General features: G+C 42.8%; 1 protein-coding gene across 1 annotated transcript in view; it reads right to left on the bottom strand.

Annotated features, from left to right (window-relative positions):
- Window positions 1–19,002, bottom strand: part of clasp1a (cytoplasmic linker associated protein 1a) — an 83,745-nt gene that overhangs the window by 59,214 nt on the left and 5,529 nt on the right. The gene's annotated exons all lie outside the window — the stretch shown is intronic.

The raw sequence follows: 19,002 nt of genomic DNA, 5'->3' as shown, positions 1-19,002 counted from the left end.
CATCCCTTCACCATCCTAGGAAAGAAATTGCAGCGTACGATTGAATACTGTCAATGAATGGTTTGAATCAGAGGGGATTTAGAAGAAGTGGGTATGTTGGTGCTGCTGTGGTCAAAACATCATGTAGATCTTTTGTATTTCAACACTTCTTTATTCTCATAATTACCTTTAAAGTTACATCATATTTATTGCTCATATCATTTATCTGTATTTATGGGACAGATTTGTTTTCATGGGCGCTCCTTTGACTGCAGGAGCAGGTAGTGAGCCTGAGCAGCAGGCTGGGGGTCTGGTGTCTGTGGGTTAAACCCTCACATCAGTCCCTTTGTTCTCTGATGGGCAGGGGGTGGGGGGGGGGGGGGGGGGAATTACAGTCATTAGCCTGATGACAGGGACAAAACAAAAGACTCTCCGAGTGCTCTGAGAGGGATCAGCAGAGTTTAACGATGCTTTAAACCTCCACACCTCAGTTTGAAACGGTAAGCTCACACTCGGGTTCAGCTCCTCTTGCATAAGGTCGACGCAGGAGGTCTGTCGCACCTCTTCTGAGCCACTTGTTTATGTTCTTTTTATACATTTGGGTAATGGTGTGTCACAAAAGGAGCATGCTACAAACTGCATCCTGTGTTTGAGTGCCAGTTCAACAGACCGACCCAGCAGAGTTCAGTCCAGTCACTGCCGGTCTGAACGGCTCCTCCTCTTTGCAGACAGACGGCTAACTCCCTGAAGCTGTCTGCCATGCACATACGGACTCCCCAAAATACAAAAAATATCCACCCTGTAAATCCTGCTCAAGGATCGGGACTAAAACCCCTCCGTCATCATCCCTTCCCAAATCCTCCTGCTTTAAATTCTCAGTCCCCATTTCATCTCCTCTTACCCGACGTGTTTTTGTTGTTCTGATGCCGAGATCATGACTCCATGTCAGCAGAAAATAAATATATATAAAATAACACCAACCCAGAGGGTTAGGGTTTAGAGGACGAACCCCGACCTGCAGATCCTTTAGGGAGAAACTTTCTATAAACAGATGACTTGAGAAATTCCTCAGACACTTAACAGAAAGCATTGTGGTTAAATACAGGGATTAACGAGTGCTTTGTGGATTTGTTCTTTTACTTTTTTCAGTCTCTCTTTGTGCCTCTTTAATTTGTCTCATGCAAATCCCATCACCTCACAGCCGGAGGATTTCCAGAACCTGACCTCTAAAAAAAAGTGAGGCTTTTGCACCAAGTTACTCTGTCGTTCTAAAACCCTTTTTCTAAAAAAATTAATTGTTAAAAAGTCGACCTTTGACATGGTTTGTTCTGTACAGTATAAAAGGTCGACAAGCCTCCATCGTACAAAAAGACAACAAGTTAAAGGTGCAGACAATTGTTTAGATTCTCTTTTATGATTAGGTTTAAATTTGATGCAAGGCAACAACAATTTACGTCACTTTTTCAGATCAGAATGCACTCACACAAGGCAATCTGTACCGTGCCAAGGCAAGTTCGACCTCCAAAGTCCAGTTTGTTTGATGAGTATGAACGTTCAGGTGCAATACACTTCTTTGGCCCCGGCACCGTTGGAAGAGGTGGGCTTCAGCACGGTATAGTTGCTCATGCATGAGGGTACAACTTGGGACATGACAGGATAATAAGGATTTCATCTTCGATCAAATACTCATTATTAGTTGATCGGGGTCCATTTTGACCGTGGGGGGAAACCATGAACAGTGAACATCACATGTTGCCTGAAAAGCAGTCTGACATACTCTCATGCAACCCTGCTATGGATCATTTGTTCAACCTTTTGTACGGATGGGGTTCTTCTGTTTTGTACTGACTGTGGAGGTGTCCTATCTTTCATGCAATTATTTTTTATCTTAAAAAAACTGTAAGGTTAAGTGTGTGTATTTGGTCAAATTAGTCCACGGGCTGTTTAAACAGGATCCTCAATTGTGATATCTTTGATATTTTCACATTATAGTGGAGAAATTGTTAAAGAAAAATAGTCTAAAAGTGCAAAACTTTCAATACAAACGACTGATTGATAGAACTTTATTGTCAGACGTGGTTTGAAATTTGTCTTGCAGTTAGTCTGCATTTCAGCGAGGTACCTCAGAACGACTAGAAAGCGTTTGCAATCCAAAATGTTCAGACATTGTTGTGCAACATTTGTTTTTATGTGCATTAATTAGCACTTAGTCTAAAGTCTAAAGGTTTGGAACAACCAGCAAGCCTTACAAGGACATGCATATGATCAAGTCTCCAGACCCTGCTAATAAAATTGATAAATAATAATAATAATAATAATAATAAAAAGAAAAAAAAAAGGATTTTAAAACTCACAAGTAGACCCTGTAAGTATGCAAACACTGGGGGTTCATTGTTTGGCACAATATAAAAGTCTGCACAGCAGGTCAGCTTTCTCACTGAAGAGCTGGACACGTCTGTACATGGGGACACGTTGACCATCATGAGGTCTCACCTTGTGTCAGTCAGAACAGAGTACATGGTTTGAATGGTTTCTAAAGCTGAAGGTCTCTGTCAGGCAGAGAAGCACGTCATCACGCACTCTCATCCAATCACAGTCCGACCTTTAAAGAAGAGCTTTCAGTGTTCAGACTTCAGCATGAGTTCAGAGAGTTTGACACAAACAGGCAGGTTGTCTCCTGCCTTTGATTTCATCTGTAGCTGAGGGATACGACTGCACTGAGCTCTTCATTTACATAACCAGCTGCCATTGGGTTATTGAACACTTTTCTGATTGTGTCTGTGTGGTGTAAGAATCCGTCATTCCAACATGCTGACTCCTGCTACTTTGGTATCTCTGCACCTTTGACTTTAGAAATAACATGGGAAGGAAAAGTATTAACTGATGCATCAGGTACTAACTTGTGCTCAAACTAACCCCCTCAATCAACACATTTTCACTAAAAAAAAAAAAAAAACACACGTTTGTGTTCACCCTGAAACCTGCTGCACTGAAACAGAAGAGCACACCCTCCTTCTCCATCTGTCTCTGAAGTGGAGGAGCCTTTAAATTAAATCAAGGATTTCACTCGCGCTCACCGCCAAGTCTGTCATCTTATTACCGGTGGAAACACCACACACAGACAGACACAGAGACAAAGAGAGGGAGGGAGGGAGGGACGGACGCACGCACGCACGCACGCACGCACGCACGCACGCACGCACGCACGCACGCACGCACGCACGCACGCACGCACGCACGCACGTCACCATCTTGGAAGTTGGTTCATCTAAACAACCTGTCCTTTTCTCCAGAGATTGGACCAAAACACAAACATACACACTCACATTCTGTCATATTTATCCTGACAATAAACGTACTTACTAAACGACAACCAATACCCTTCAGATGTTTAAGAGAAGATAATTTAACAGCATGCAAAAGAACCCAAACAGTGCAAGCCGACTCTGCCTCATCATGACACACAAACACTGAAGGCTGTAGTTTATTGCAGAGTGCTTTATGATTATGCAGCATACCTGGCCCTCCCTCTCAGCCTCCTGCTTCCCTGCTACAGGATTTGTGTCTCAGCCATGGTCGTAAACCTCGTCTTTGTCTGCATCAGCTCTGCTTTTAAGTCCAACTGAAATGACACTGTAGCTGCAAAACGAAAGCTTTCTTTGTGTGTAACTGCAGAGACAAGTCCCTGAGCATGTAAACTGACAGATGTTGAGATCACTGTTTGGAGTTCTTCACCTTATCAACATCAGCATTACAGCCTACAAACTGGCAGATGAAGTGCTATGTTTCCTGCAGGATGTTTGCTAGCAGCTTGTTCACCAAGCCACCTCAGAGCACAAGACGTGTGCATATGTTTGCAGATAAAGAGGCGTGATCTAGAAGGTAAATATGTGCAGCGAATTACAGACTGCAGCTGGACCTTATCACCGCCATGCCAGTGATAGAACAGTGACCGTCACTGATTTATGCAAATATATCTGAAAATGAAATGTGATTTTCTGCACGCATGCAAATCTTTTCTCTGACAGCCGACGGGGAAATAAAAAAGAAACACCTGATTTGCTTCCTTAAGGGAAGAATGTGTGACTTTTTGATCCAGTAGATGTCGCCCTTGAGCACCAGCAAGAAAGCAAAACAAACTGCTGTTTGGCCACACCGCCGCTATTCTGAAGCCTCCGCTCTCCTACAGCGACACAGCTCCAACCCCTCTCCTCCGTTTGCACAAGGAGTTATCACATTTTCCCTCATTTAAACAGCTTTTATACGCAACAAGAGAAGCAGGCCGGCCATCCCGTCCATGTCAACACCATGTAAACACGGCTCCGACAACAACAAAGCCTTAGGGACTCAAGCTTCTTACTCATTGTAGACAGTTATGACTCAGAGAGACATTTACACAGGATATACTTTATTTATAGGTGAAAAGTTGCACATTCTTCCTTTAAGGTTAGTCTCCGTATATATTCTTTTAAGATTTAATTTTGGGCTTTTCATGCCATAACTGGAGAGACAGGACAGTGGTTAGAATCGGAAATCGATGGAGGGAGGGAGGGAGGGAGGGAGGGAGAGAGAGAGAGAGAGAGAGAGAGAGAGAGAGAGAGAGAGAGAGAGAGAGAGAGAGAGAGAGAGAGTGGATTTGAACCCGGGCTGCTTGCTTCGAGGACAAAAGCCTTGTACATGGGAGGCATTAATGAATTATTTAACTGTTGGTCCCTCTGCACCCCAGGTTCAGTATTTTGTAAACCTAGGTCCTATGCTTTGGGGTCTAAATTCGCAAAGTGTGGAACGTCTCCACTAAATCGCTTCACCATGCAGCCGCCAAACAGGCTGCAATGACTGCAAGGAGTAAATGCACCAAATCAACAACCTTTCTTTTCCACTGACAGGCTCGGATTGTTACTCTGTGTCTTCAAAAATTACAGAAAGGTTCAAAGGTTTCTTCCTGTCTATCATTTAGACCTTAAAACACCTAAAAATAAGACTGTTTAAAAAAAAAAAAAAAACATAATCAGCCTTTAATACCCATCTGTAAGTTTGGCTGTAAATACACACACTGTTGCTCAATGGAAAAGTCTTTGCATGTTCCAACACAAGCCAACATACTCTAGATGTCTAATGACTTAATCACTTTCAGTAGAAATGGGATGGGTAGCTCTGATGTTTTGCAGCAGCAGCAGCACAGTGATCATATTCCTGCAGAGTGACGATCTAGCAGTGACCACACAGTGACTCAGCCGCATTCAGCACAGCTTCAGGCACGGTGGCGCAGAGACCATGAGATGTACAGTAAACATTCATTATGTAAAAAAAAAAAAAAAAAAAAAAAACACAGACCACACATAAAGAGTCAGAAAGAGCAAAAAAGAAGTGAATGTAGCACACACAGAGAAACACAAATACACACAGTCTTTTCCAGTTCACTTCCTCCAGAGATGTTACTTCATGCTCGACTGCCTGCTGTGAAAACAGTGAAACGAGAGCATCCTCCTGCAGACATATGGTTACTGATACTAATACATGTCTGTGTGTGTGCGTCTCTCTGTCTCTTTAGTGCAAATTTCAAATGCATTCTGTTATTACTTTCTTAAGATAAATGTGGATACAAATTAAGGTAAAAAAAAAAAAAAAAAAAGCTGCACTCACTTTGGTGTTTTGCGGTTCAGAAATCTCCCAGACGTGTTGAAATTACATAATAGCCCTTAATGGCGTAATGCATTGTGAAGTCATATTGAAGCCATTATCACGCAGACGTGGAATCAATATGAATGTAAGACTTAATGACGGCTGAGCTTAGTTATGGCACTGTTGCTGGCTTATTTTTAAGGCCATTTTGTGCCTTAATTACACAGCCAACTGCAGAGAGATTCCAGAAAGAGAGAGAAATAGGGAATAACTTAAAGTTCCCCTTGAAATACAAACTGCCCTTGTTGCCATTTATGTTCAGTGGTGCCTTTAACCTGCGCCATCCGGGCTCCCTGATAGTGAATTTATGAACCAGCCGAAGCTCAAATTAAGGACCAGTTCATGCAGTGAAAGCTCAACATGTGTTTCAACAGAAACAGTAGGGTGTGGTGTTAAGCAAAACATCAATTTGCTTGACATCTGGTAACATCTGTTGAAGGCCAAAGCACATGATTCAAATCATGTTCAGCCTCATCAAAACATGCAGTGATCCCTCCTGCCCTGCATGTGCAGCTTCAGACCACGTACAGAGGTTCCTCCTTTAATTTGTCATCCGTAAATATCAACCTTTCTACAAACACATTCTGTCACACAGCATCTGCTGATGTGTGGAGATGTGCAAAGTCTTTGGATAAAATCTGTGACGCTTCATTTATGTGATTTTTTAAAAATATTGTTGGGAAATAAATGTGGTGTTACATATCTCCAATTTCAAATAAACTGTTTACTCATTGGGCTGTGCTCGTGTTTTTTTTTTTTTAACACTAGGACACAAAAGAAGCCAAACAAAATCTCTCCTGAGGCCTGGACACCACACAGCTGGAGGTTTGAACATTCAGAATGCAGAATGGTTCGGAGAACATCAGCATGCATGTGCACCACAATCAACACACACACCATGTGCAACCACAGCCCTGTTATTAGATCCCTATGATATCAGTAGTAAACAAATACGACAGATATGGCTTGTGACTGTGTCTTTGCAGAGAAGACATGCAGAACAGATGAGAGGAAGTAAGACTAAGGGACAGGAGGAATCACTGCAAAGCTCTGAAAAACAGATGGCAGAAAAGAGCAGGTAGAAAGCCAATTTCTACAAAACTGCAATAACAATATGAAGTGAGAAAAACTAATTCTAAAGCTAGCCTACAAACCACAGTGTTTATGTCTATCTGCTGTTCTTCCCTCCAGGAATACAACACCTGTGTTTGCAATTAAGATTGTCAAAATGTCCAATACATTTAGAGGGGGCATCCCTTTGTTCCCTCAGGCCTATGTTCCCTCAGCCCTATGTTCCCTGAGCCCTATGTCCCCTAATCCCTATGTCCCCTAATCCCTATATTCCCTGAGCCCCATGTTCCCTCAGCCTTATGTTCATTCAGGCCTATGTTCCCTCATCCCTATGTTCCCTCAGCCCTATATTCCCTCAGCCCTATGTTCCCTCATCCCTAAATTCCCTCAGCCCTATGTTCCCTCAGCCCTATGTTCCCTGAGCCCTATGTTCCCTTCAGACCTATGTTCCCTTCAGCCCTATGTTCCCTTCAGACCTATGTTCCCTTCAGACCTATGTTCCCTTCAGCCCTATGTTCCCTTCAGACCTATGTTCCCTTCAGACCTATGTTCCCTCATCCCTATATTCCCTCATCCCTATATTCCCTCATCCCTATATTCCCTCATCCCTATGTTCCCTTCAGCCCTATGTTCCCTCAGCCCTGTGTTCCCTTCAGACCTATGTTCCCTCATCCCTATATTCCCTCATCCCTATGTTCCCTTCAGCCCTATGTTCCCTCAGCCCTGTGTTCCCTTCAGCCCTATGTTCCCTCAGCCCTGTGTTCCCTTCAGACCTATGTTCCCTCATCCCTATATTCCCTCATTCCTATGTTCCCTTCATTCCTATGTTCCCTTCAGACCTATGTTCCCTTCAGACCTATGTTCCCTCATCCCTATATTCCCTCATCCCTATGTTCCCTTCAGCCCTATGTTCCCTCAGCCCTATGTTCCCCCAGCATCAGGGCTGGCCCTCCTGTATTGCACATAAGATGTTGTTGACCATATTCTTGATTATTTATTTAAGACTTTTGTTGCATTTGTCAATGTGCTGTGCTTAGAGTTCACTGATAATCAACTCTGTACATGATATGAAAACTTTCTCTTTAATTAGGTATCTGTGTACTTCTTTCACCGCTGGATTTAAGTGCCTGGTTTATTTTGAAGCACTCTAACTGTGTCCTAGAGGTAGTGACTGTGCCCCATCAGACGGTAACCACGGGACAGGGTGTGATGTGAGCCGAAGTGCTCATGAGTCCCGTTTGCCACGGGGGTTAAACTAAAAACAGCAACAAACAATGAGCAGACTCAAAGAAAACCAATGATATAAAACAAGATGCTATTAAAGGTGAAAGAAACACATGCTCCCTCTAAGCCTTTAACACCCAAAAATAACATCTGAACTACCAGGATGATATTACTCAGGGATATAAATTAACACTTCGCAGCAAGACCTTCAGGTAAACTTTAAAATGAACTGATTTCATTTGCAGCTTTTTTATCCTGAATTGCAAAATGCTTCGAGTGTCTGTCTGAGGGTGCCATGCATGCACCGATACGACACCTGCCAGGCAGAATAGAGGAGGACTTCACTCAATAGGCAGACAACGAGCTTAATGAAAGTGGCAGCAAAACTAACACGGCTACCAAACACAACTGGACAAGGCAGAGAGACGGCTGAGTCAGGGTGTCAGGGTGAGAATGCTCACGTACAAAGAAAAACAAAGAGGTGGAGGGTTGTAGTTTGTTTGATTGGGACTGTTGAAGGTCAAAGAGAAGGAAAGTCCAGGTAAAAATCACAACAGGTCACCTGTTAGGATGCAGAGCTGATGGTGGCTACTTCAATTCTTAATGATCATTCTGCAAAGCAATCGTGGGTTGAACAGAGATAGACCTTTTTGTTGAAGAGCAAGTAGCAACAACCACAACCAGGCTTGGTGGTGGCAGACAGCTGCTGGAGCCTGGTAGAGGCCTGGTGGAACGCCTGGTACAAAATAATTTGTTTGAGCCTCCAGTTGCAAAAACAAACAGCCAAACTTAATGGTTACCTAATGCTAAATGGACTTGAGCTTGTATATCTCTTTTTTAGTCTTCTGATGTTTTTACACCGCAGGTCACACCTACACATTCACACACTGATGGTAGAGGCTGCTGAGTAAAGAGACCATCAGAAGTAACTAATCCAATTCATACACATTTATACTCCACCGAGGAAGCAGTGGGAGCGATGGTGTTGCCCAGGGAAATATCGGACATTTCGCTGCAGGGGCTGGGGAATCGAACCCCCAACCTTCTGCCTGAGAGACGGCCGACTACCACTGAGCCACACCCACTCCAATACTGTACTGCAGCAAACCCAATCATTTGTTGCCTCACTCATCATTTGAAAAATAAATGTTTTTAAAATTCAACCTGTATGCTAATGTCTAGTTTCTGCTTTTGGGTGTGTGTCATGTATGACTTATTCATTTAAATAATGATGAGAGCATTTAGAAAACTAGTAACCATGCCAAACAAACAACTTATGTTTCTGTGTGTGTAGGACATACAATTTATCTGCTGTATTGCTCCCTCTTCCTTTTCCTGATGTTGTAACGGTCTTGAGTCTAAATAAAGTATTTTATCTGCTTCACGGCACATTTCTGTATCGTACAACACACTCTTCTGTTCATGACACAGCACTCTTACACACTGTGCTAACGATGGACCATGACAGAGCGCATTAGCTGTACCTTCCTCTGCTGACTCTGCAGAACAAATGACCAAATTGATAACATGATACGGGCGTTAAAACCGCAGGAGGCTGACATGGAAAACACCGCTGGATGAGAGCGGATCAAAGGGAAACCGAGTGGACAAAAAGACTCTTTTTAAGAACATGAAGCGAGGATTTTAAAAAAGTGTTAGAGGGGTTGGTGTCTTGTCACACGTTTTTCCAAAGTACTGCTTTTTTGGGGTTTTCAAAGACGCACATCAACAACAAGACCTTGGGGCAGGAAGGTTTAACACTTCACCGACTGATGCTCAAACAAAAGCCTACAGCAAGGACAACATTTAAAGGTTTAAAAAATAAAAAATAAATAAATAATAGACTTTCTGTTAAAGAAGGGGATGTCCACCATCAATGAGAAAATCTTGTGTTTTACTCGTGCAAAGACGACACTGGATGATTGACCCCTGAATAGGTACATCGATCCAGACACTGTATCTAACATCAACTGGGATTTCTTGGTTGATTTCTTGGTTGTAAACTAATGTCACTACAACAACACCAATTTAAGATGGTGTATGCACATATGTCTCCCTGGTGGAAACACAGAGTTACTCCACACGCTTCCTCTTCCTTGGGGACAGCTCCTGCGGTAGAAACACAGCTCATATATATGACTAAGCAAGGACTCTTTTCCAAGCCAACAGAATTTAAAGACAAAAAGCTGTGTGTTGTATATGTTGTAAAACTCATATTTGAGGCATTTAAAATCTAGACAGAGTGACGCAGCACAAAGAGGCCGAAAAGGTGCCGCGGGCCGACAGAGTTCAATACAAAGACGCACAGAAAGATGGAGAGAAAGAGAGCATGTGTATGTTTTTGTTCCTTAGAGGAACATGGTTCTGCCTGGATACATGCTGTGATCACTGAATAAAATATAGTAGAATTTTAAAACATATAGGATTGCTTCTACATTTAAAAAAAAAAGGAGGTGGTGCCTTAAAAACTTAGATGTTTACGGTGTCAAGCTCAGCCGAGACTCCAACACATGCACACAATGTTAGGACCAGTACTCTTCACACAAACACAAACACAAACACATGGAGACTCAGCTGATCAATGCCTGCAGGTTCCTCGTTCAGGGAAACAAACACACAGAAGAGACCCTGCTGTGATAGGATTTTAAAAAGCCTCTCTTCTCTCAGCTGTAATGTGCAGAGACTTTCACCTGGAGGGAATGGGAGTTAGTCATACTAAATGCTATGGATACTATATGTCTTTAAATTAGTGCAATAAGTCCATATGTGCGGCTTCAGATGGCATCAAACCCTCTCTGAGACCTCGCATTCTGTCCCTTTGTTAACCAAAAAGAGAAAAGTGTAGGGCCAGGCTCAGACGACGGGAGTATTGAACTTGCACAGACTATAAAGGACATCATTAAAGCCATTTTCAAATATGCACTCCTGAAAACCTCTAGATCATTTTAGGAGAACTGTCCCTGAAATCCTCCAGATCCATGCACCTTCCAATCCCAGTCGGACAGGAGGGGGGCGGGGCCGAGGGAATATCCTGAGTCAAGTCAGGGCATAAAAAGAAAGAAGTGCAACTTTATTCAATGTTGTGCTCCTGTCTTCCTCTGCACAAGTCAGTGACATGAGGAAATAGCAAACCCTGTCTCCTTTAAACATTTATTTTGTTCACAAACTAGAACCTCTTTGACTGGACGGTTTTAGTAGCACATCCAATTAGAATGAATAAACCAGTCAGGGATAAAGACCTGGACACCATTAAGCACCACGGCACACTAAGATGAGCATCAGTCTAGACAGCGGTTTTCCCTCAGTTCATTACATAATGCATGGACGGAAAACAAAGAAGCTCGCTGATAACAGATGTCCATATCCATCTCCTTATACCCACAATGCTTTGCTGTATTTTGCCAAGACAGGCTTAAACAAACAAACTTACACATGCATCAGAGTTGTATATTAATCTATTTTCTCTTTTCTTTTCATGGTTTTATTTTATTACTCTAATTAAAAATTACAATTTGAGGCAGCAGTAGCTTAGACTTTCTGGACTTTAGTTTGGAACCGTCCCTGTAAGGACCAAAATATGGACATTGGTCTGGTGTCTCAGGCTCTCTTTCATGTGCAGCCCCTCACTCTGACATTTCTCCATTAGTGCATGTCCATAGGCTTCTGTGTGTGCATGTGTGTGTATATTTCTGACCCATGTGTATGTAGCATGATCCAAAAATCAGAGTGTAAAAATGTAATTTCCCCTCGGGGGATAATTAAAAAAAGCATATCTTCTAATTTCCAGGGTTCATTAAACATGTCATAAATTGAGCATTGTGAAGCTTTGTGCAATTTTTTGCACAAGACATTACTGCATATTTGGAGTCTATACTTGTAGCCTACAACCAATCAACAGACAGTCATGCATCAAGGGTTTAAGCATCTATAACTCTACGTACAGATCCATCAGTGTATGAGACAGTTGTTATTGCGTCAGTGTAGCGATGATAAGACTTATTGGCCCTCATTGTGCGGTAATGGGAGGAAGACAAGTGCAGCCTGAACACACTCAGACGTCTACTTCCTCTCTCTGTCTGCCAGCACACAGCTGCGCTTCATTAATTGCCAACCAGTTGTTGCCGAGTGAAACTCTATTTACATTCACAGTGTTTGGGGAGACTAACAGAGAAAGGGTGCCTCACTTTTCAACAACACAGAAATACAAAAAAATGAATTTTAAAACTTGCTGACAAAATAAAATCAGGCTACATCTCTCCTACGTCACATGGCAAACGGGGACCTGGTGAAATCGGGGATTGCCACACACGCAGGCTTATCTCAGAGAGAAAAAAGGAAAAATCCTGGAGTCGAGCAGATTAAATAACAGAGCAGATTATGACTATGGGGTCAGCGCTGCAAAGGGTCCCACCACTGGGCTGATTTGTAGTGGCAGTGATGGTGGGGGTCATCACGACATGGGGATTTACAGCTGCTGCTGCTGCTGCTGGTGGCACACAAAGGCATCGTCTCTTACACAGAGCAATCTCTAAATAGGCCACAGATTGCATCCATGAGAGAGAGAGAGAGAGAGAACAAAGGAGAAAGGAGGTTACACTGCGTTAGAAATCAGGCGCGGTTGAGTGATAAGAAGAGACAGAAGAAGGTGAAGGAGGACTGAAAAACAAGAGTAAGAAGGAAGGAGGGAAGCCGAGGGGGAAAAACCGAAAGAAAAAGCTTCCTTGTTTTGGATCCAGAAGCTGGCTGCTTTTACACTCCCTCTATTAGCATCAGCAGCAGGTCCACCACAACTCACCGTCTGCACTCCTCCTCCTCTTTCTCTTCGTCTCTGCTCCTCCCTCTCTATAAAGTGCTGCGTCATTTACATCATGGCAGCAGTCCTGTTGCCAAGCTGACTGCGCTGCTTTTGCACAAACACACACATAAAAACACACACAAGCACAGTTACACTGAGCACCTCTGCTCCTGCAGCACCTGCACAGCACACACACAACAGCAGGGAGGGACGCTGACTACATGACAAACAGACCAATTTTTAAATGAAAAAAGGGGGATTCTGTCCAAAACCAAGGTCTGATGATGCCATGCAAGACTGTACAGCGCAGAGTTTTTAGTAGGGCTACCCCAATAGAAGAGTGTGGTGGAGTGGCGCTGCTTGCACGCTCCGGAGATGGTCCAAATCGCTTGCTGTGGAAACAGGAGCATTGGCTAGAGAGGCAGCAAACAGCAACGTAGTGCGTGGCGTTGACGGACAGCGGCGCATGGAAATCGGCAGTAAAAAGAAATATTCAGAAATTGACATACAAGAGCCAAAACTGACAGTTCTGACAGGAAAATACAAACAGTAGATGGGACCGATCGGGTCGAATATTGACGTCAATTACTGATCAGACTGATTCACGTCACTGATTAAGAAAGATCGTTGGGCGCTTAAAACATTCTCAGCTCGTACAGTCTCGCTTTGAAGACGTTCAGACCGAACTCCAAGAAGTGTCAACAAACCGTCTCCAGGATGACGTTCAGATGAGATGGAACAGCTCCTTCTATATGAGCTAAAGTAAAATTCTTACACTTCAGTTTAAAATATTTAATTTGAAAAACAAATTTGAAAAACAAACACACAGGAAGCAGTTGTTGCTGCTTCCTGTGTGTTTGTGAAGCCTGCACAATGAAATGCAATGCTGGGTTTACTCCAGCTTTGTGTAGCCTTACAGATTATGCCAAAGTGAAAAAACAATAACAATATTAGTTACGATAATACAAATATCGGAATCAGTATCGGTACATTATGTATCACAATCGGATCGCAACTGAAAAAAGGTGGATCGTGCATCTCCAGTATTTGGTATTTAGATAAATAAGATTGTACAGTTTCGTTTATTGCTCTTTGTTAATAAAGATGTTTAGTTTTACAAGTTTGACAACTTTGAACCAGATTGGAATTGATCAATTCCTCAGATCCAAACCAAGCAAGAAAAATCAGACAGCCATGTTTCATTTAACAAACAACATGAATATTATATCAGTATCACACAAAGCTTCACACAACCACAATCAAAACAGTAAATCCCCCTCACAAAACATGTGTGACGGCAGCTGTTTCATTCATAACACACACACACACACACACACACACACACACTGAAACCCTGACTTAACTAAATCCATATATCCTCACACAACAACCCCCACTCACATTACACCCCCTCTCTCTCCCCGTCACACACACAGGTTTTTTAGTGATTTGTAAATCATCGAATGTCATAGCAGGGGCAGAACACACTCCAGCTCTGCGTTAAGTAGAAGGCGTCCTTCATGAGCTCTGTGAGCTCTGCACAAACCTGCGCTCTGCCAGAGTTCACAAAGTTAACATGGTTTAGGATTAACGTTTAGCGCGGGGCCCAGGCTCCAAAGTCCTCCTTCAAACTAGAATGACTCAGGAAATGAACCCTGACATTTAGCTGCTGTACGACCATGCTGGCTGCACATGGGCTCACACTGAAAACAGATGATATCTGAAACAGAATTGCACAAACTCTATGACTCTTTATCTAAACTTGATTGAGCGTGTGGAGGTTTGCTGAGTCAAGACGTTGCAGTAAAACCAACATGTTGGAAACGTAAAGCAGTGACTTTTTTCTACAACTTTGCAGATTCTTTACCAATAATCTTAGAATAGATCCCCGTGGTTAAATCCTCAGAGTGAATCAGAAAATAATCAGAAGCAGCACCTTTAACTTAGAGAACAGTGAGTGTCCTTTTGAAGCGTGCTTTAGTTTGAAATGTTTTTTGAATCACAGCATCCCTGAGTGTGATATCATATCTCCACATTCATTTTAATGTTTTTGCACTTGCAAATGTAAAAGTGCGTGGTTTGTCAAATGCTGGATGCACATTTCCTTTTACCACAATGACGCTTTTTAGCGGTAAGCACTTAAATATTGATATTGGACCACGGACACAGTGCTTCTATTAGTTTGCCGACTTTGCAGTGTTGTGCACTGAGATTACAGCCAACCAATGTGAGCACTGAAGAGGTCACCACGGGAAGAATGGGTGCCTTAATGGGACACATTATTTGCTGTACGACATCCTGCTCAGACGTGATACTCCCCTGCAGGGCAACAGAAACAGCCCTTTACGAGTCCAACTTCAAAGTGAGCAGCAGCCGTTGAGGTGCACCCTGGAGCATTCAGCGTCGAGGGTTTGAGTACCAGACCACTAATCATCTGTCCGGTCTTTGATGATGTCAGCTGGTCGGTCCTCCCTACGGACACAGACCATAACCTGACAAAGACAAAAGGTCATGTATTCCCCGTCTCTTTTCTTTTTTTAATGCAACCGTTTCCCCAAAAAGCAACAAGCCACACAAAGCCAGCCTGATTTAGTTGCAAAAGCACAAACAAGTACGTCATATAAAACTGGTGCATGCTACATTTTACAACTGGGATATGTTTGTGTTGCTGTATACCTTTGCAGGACTACACTGCAAGTCATAGTCATGATACACACACTCTACATCTCAACCTTTATGATCCCAGAGAGATTTTTTGTTGTTGTTGCAAGGGAGACGAGTGAGGAAATATCATCACTAACCAATATGGAACCAAGCAGTAATAATAAGCAACAGAGACAAAGCAATTTCATAGCAGAGACTACACCGAGACACCCACCACTCAACGGCTCCCCAAAGACCGCCTTAGTCCTCTAACACAAGTCTGAGAATCACAAGCAGGGACACATTTCAAAAACACTTTTAGCTGATCTGACTGAAACCCCAGGAGAGACAATGCATAATGCATCAGCTACAGGGGTGGTCAAGCTCAGCACCTAGGGGCATCTGTGGATGAGTCGGAATGACTCAGGATAACAAAAAAGTTTAAGAATTGCTCAATTATATTACTCCAGCCACCAGATGGTATGTCCTCTAAAAGTTCTTGTTGTTGGCACTGACAGCCCCAGATTCTTATTCAAAGTACAAATGATTAACCTTTTCTTTGAAGGTAAGATATTCTCTTCAAGATCCCAGCCCTCAGTGAAAGAAAAAATAATAATTTTAAGCGATGTACACCCTGTATGATCCTGTAAATGCCTCGACTCTAGCCCTGCTTGCACCACTCAGCCCAGACACAGCTGACAACAACATTACAGGTGGCACCAGCTCGTCTGAGCGATCGCTTCAGGGCTCGTCAATCCGGAAACCAGTCCTGCCAGCCTGCATCGATTTAGTCAGTAAACCAGCTCAGCTTCCGAGCTCAGCTCGGCTCAGGGAGAGGTCGAGGGGAAAATGATGGAGGAGAGCGCTGGTGTGATAGATGGTTACTGACAAGAGCCTAACTGGTCTCCTGGAGGCAGAAAAGGAGTGAGAAAGGAGGGATGAAAGGAGAGCTGAAGCACAAATCACATCCTTTAGTTGCTGTTTCTTTAAGGGGGATTTGTGGCACTGCAAAATAGAGAAAGAAAAGAACCACGTCCACAGGATGGGGAAAAGAAAATTAATATGCAACTAGCTGAAATGCTGCAAGTTTCCCTTTAACCTGCACATAAAATGAAACTGAAATGAGCAAAATACACGCACATTGCATCCTGCAGAAGTCTACATTTTAAGGTAAGGTGAGTACAGTACACGATGATATTGAGCTGATGGGGGATACAAACCAGCTTTGCATACAGAAGGAGATGAAAACGCCAGAAACGTGCTCAGACAACTTTGCAGACTAAATAACCTCGTCCGAAAAGATAATCTGCACACTCACTACAGTGAATCCACTGACTCTAACTCCCCTGCAAGACCATCCCCTCTGAATGTAGCCAATCATCAGGTGATCACACTTTCTTTTCATTTGAATTGGCAGCTGAAACCACTGCTTGGCTGTGGGTGCTACCCTGACACACCCAGAGTAGGAGATGGCTGCATCAACAGCTTCTGATGTACGCCGCACATGACTCTCTCCATGTGAGATTTCAAATGAATGTATCATCAAATGTCCGTCAAAAATAGTCTGGGAGCAGCAATCACTTGATGCTTTCTACTTTGACATTTTACAGTTCACAAGCTGGCGCGCACTAACCACTGCGCCACCAGCGCCCCGCCCAAGGACACATCTGACATGTTGGTGCAGGAGTTGGGGATCGAACCCCCAACCTTCCATTGGCTGAAAATCTGGCTTACTACATGTGTATGAACCCAGTATTGAGATACTTTGCTGTGATTCAATTGCAATCATTTGTCTAAAAGAATTCTGAATTATGATGCAGGTCATAAAAAGGTCAGAACTCAAGCTTTCCGTAGAGCTATCTGCTTTGTAAGCAAACAACTTCAATAAAAAAATGCTTTTAATGGATCAAAACATTTTTCATGCAACACAAGGACGTTGAAAGCTTCCCTTTTTTTGTTCCTCAGGGCCATTGGAGCCCATTGTGTGGTGAATTTTCTTGGCAGGAGGCTACCCTGCAATGTAAAAGATACAAATCTGCAGTTTCATCCCTCAAATGATAATTCCACCAAACAGCTCAGCAGAGGAAGAGGTATTATTACTGACGCTGTGTGTGTGACAAAAGAGCAAAACCTGCTGACACTAACCAAACAAATCGTCTTTTAAGTACACTCTCAGTTCTAACATTTGCAAACATACTGTAGTGGTTAAGTTGCGACCTCACAAAGCTCGTAGCCTGAATCATCCCAAAACTATATTTTCAAATTCAAAAGTTCCACAGCATGCACTTATCCTTGGAGTATTATAAAGGACCAACAGTTTTCTCCTTGAGTAACCTCGATCGGGCTTTTTGTAATGTTTGAATACTACATGGACACAATACCTGGGTTGCCATGGAAACAAACTTGTTCATCAAGAAAAGAGAATACTTCTGGATGCATACCGTACTTCATGTTGTGCACCCAAACTAAACTGCACTGGTAGTTCTGCATGATGCAACACACTGAAGGATATTCTGTTGGTCTGCAGCATTACGACTTTTCACACACACTTGACTTGTAGTTGCAGGACAATGACCAAATGTTTGTTATCTAAACACAAAAGAGACCTGCAGCAGAGCAAACACTCTGACGTTCAAGTGTGGCTGTTGAAGACTGTGAAGCTCGTTCTTTTAAACAGTTGCGTGCTATAAGAGTCTTCCGCCCAAAGCTCCATTTATGGCAAATGAATCTATCGCCCGCTCTCTGTCTTTCTCTCTCGCAGACTAAATAGTTTCCACATTAGTTGCCAAGTGATCAGCAGCGAGGACTGTGCTGAGCAAACCGCCTCGGCTGGGATAACTAACAACACAAGCAGTGTCAATATGTGTGTTAGGAGATGTGTGTTATTGTTTTTAACCAGCCCAATCACGCCAAACAAATGTAAAAAAATCAACACTTAAGGCTGATGATTTATACCTTAAGTCTTTTCAGCAGTACTCGCAGCAGGATGGATTAACTGATGCCATAGACTGTATGAAAACTATGAAGCCTTGTAGCTTCAAAAGCGAGACCAATGGAAGATTACCATAAAACCACATTTTGTAAATAGCCAGCAGGGGGCGACTGCACATGTTGCAAAAAGAACAATGTTGTTGTTTGGAAATGAGCCTCCTAAGTCGATTCATCGCAGTAGACATTTTTCCAAATGACTTCATGGTCTGAATTCAATGTTTACGTCTTCTGTAATACATAATGATTAGGTGTATTTGAAATAAATCATTTCTGCTATGCATCACATTGTGGACGTTGGCGATTCTGCATCGATGCAGTGACAGGACAGAATCGATTATTGCACACTGACGTTGATTGTAGATTTTTGTCCGCCATAGCTGGACTGAAGTTATTTATCTTGTTGACATTGATTTCTACAGCCTTTTTCAAATAATAGAAAGGGTAGTTCATATTTATATAACTGCTTGACTTCATTGATAAAAAAAAAGAAGTAGCCATGTGCATTTAGATAGGAAACTGAGGATGCAACCCATCGTGATGCATCGTCATGTCGAATCCAACTGTTGACAGGAGATTCGTAATCGTTATGAATCCAAATGCAGACCAGTGATGATGCA

This window comes from Labrus mixtus, chromosome 13 (genome assembly GCF_963584025.1).
Source record: "Labrus mixtus chromosome 13, fLabMix1.1, whole genome shotgun sequence".
In the NCBI taxonomy this organism is placed as follows: domain Eukaryota; kingdom Metazoa; phylum Chordata; class Actinopteri; order Labriformes; family Labridae; genus Labrus; species Labrus mixtus.
The sequence above is the reverse complement of the archived record's forward strand: the minus strand, read 5'-3'. Positions and strand labels throughout refer to the sequence as shown.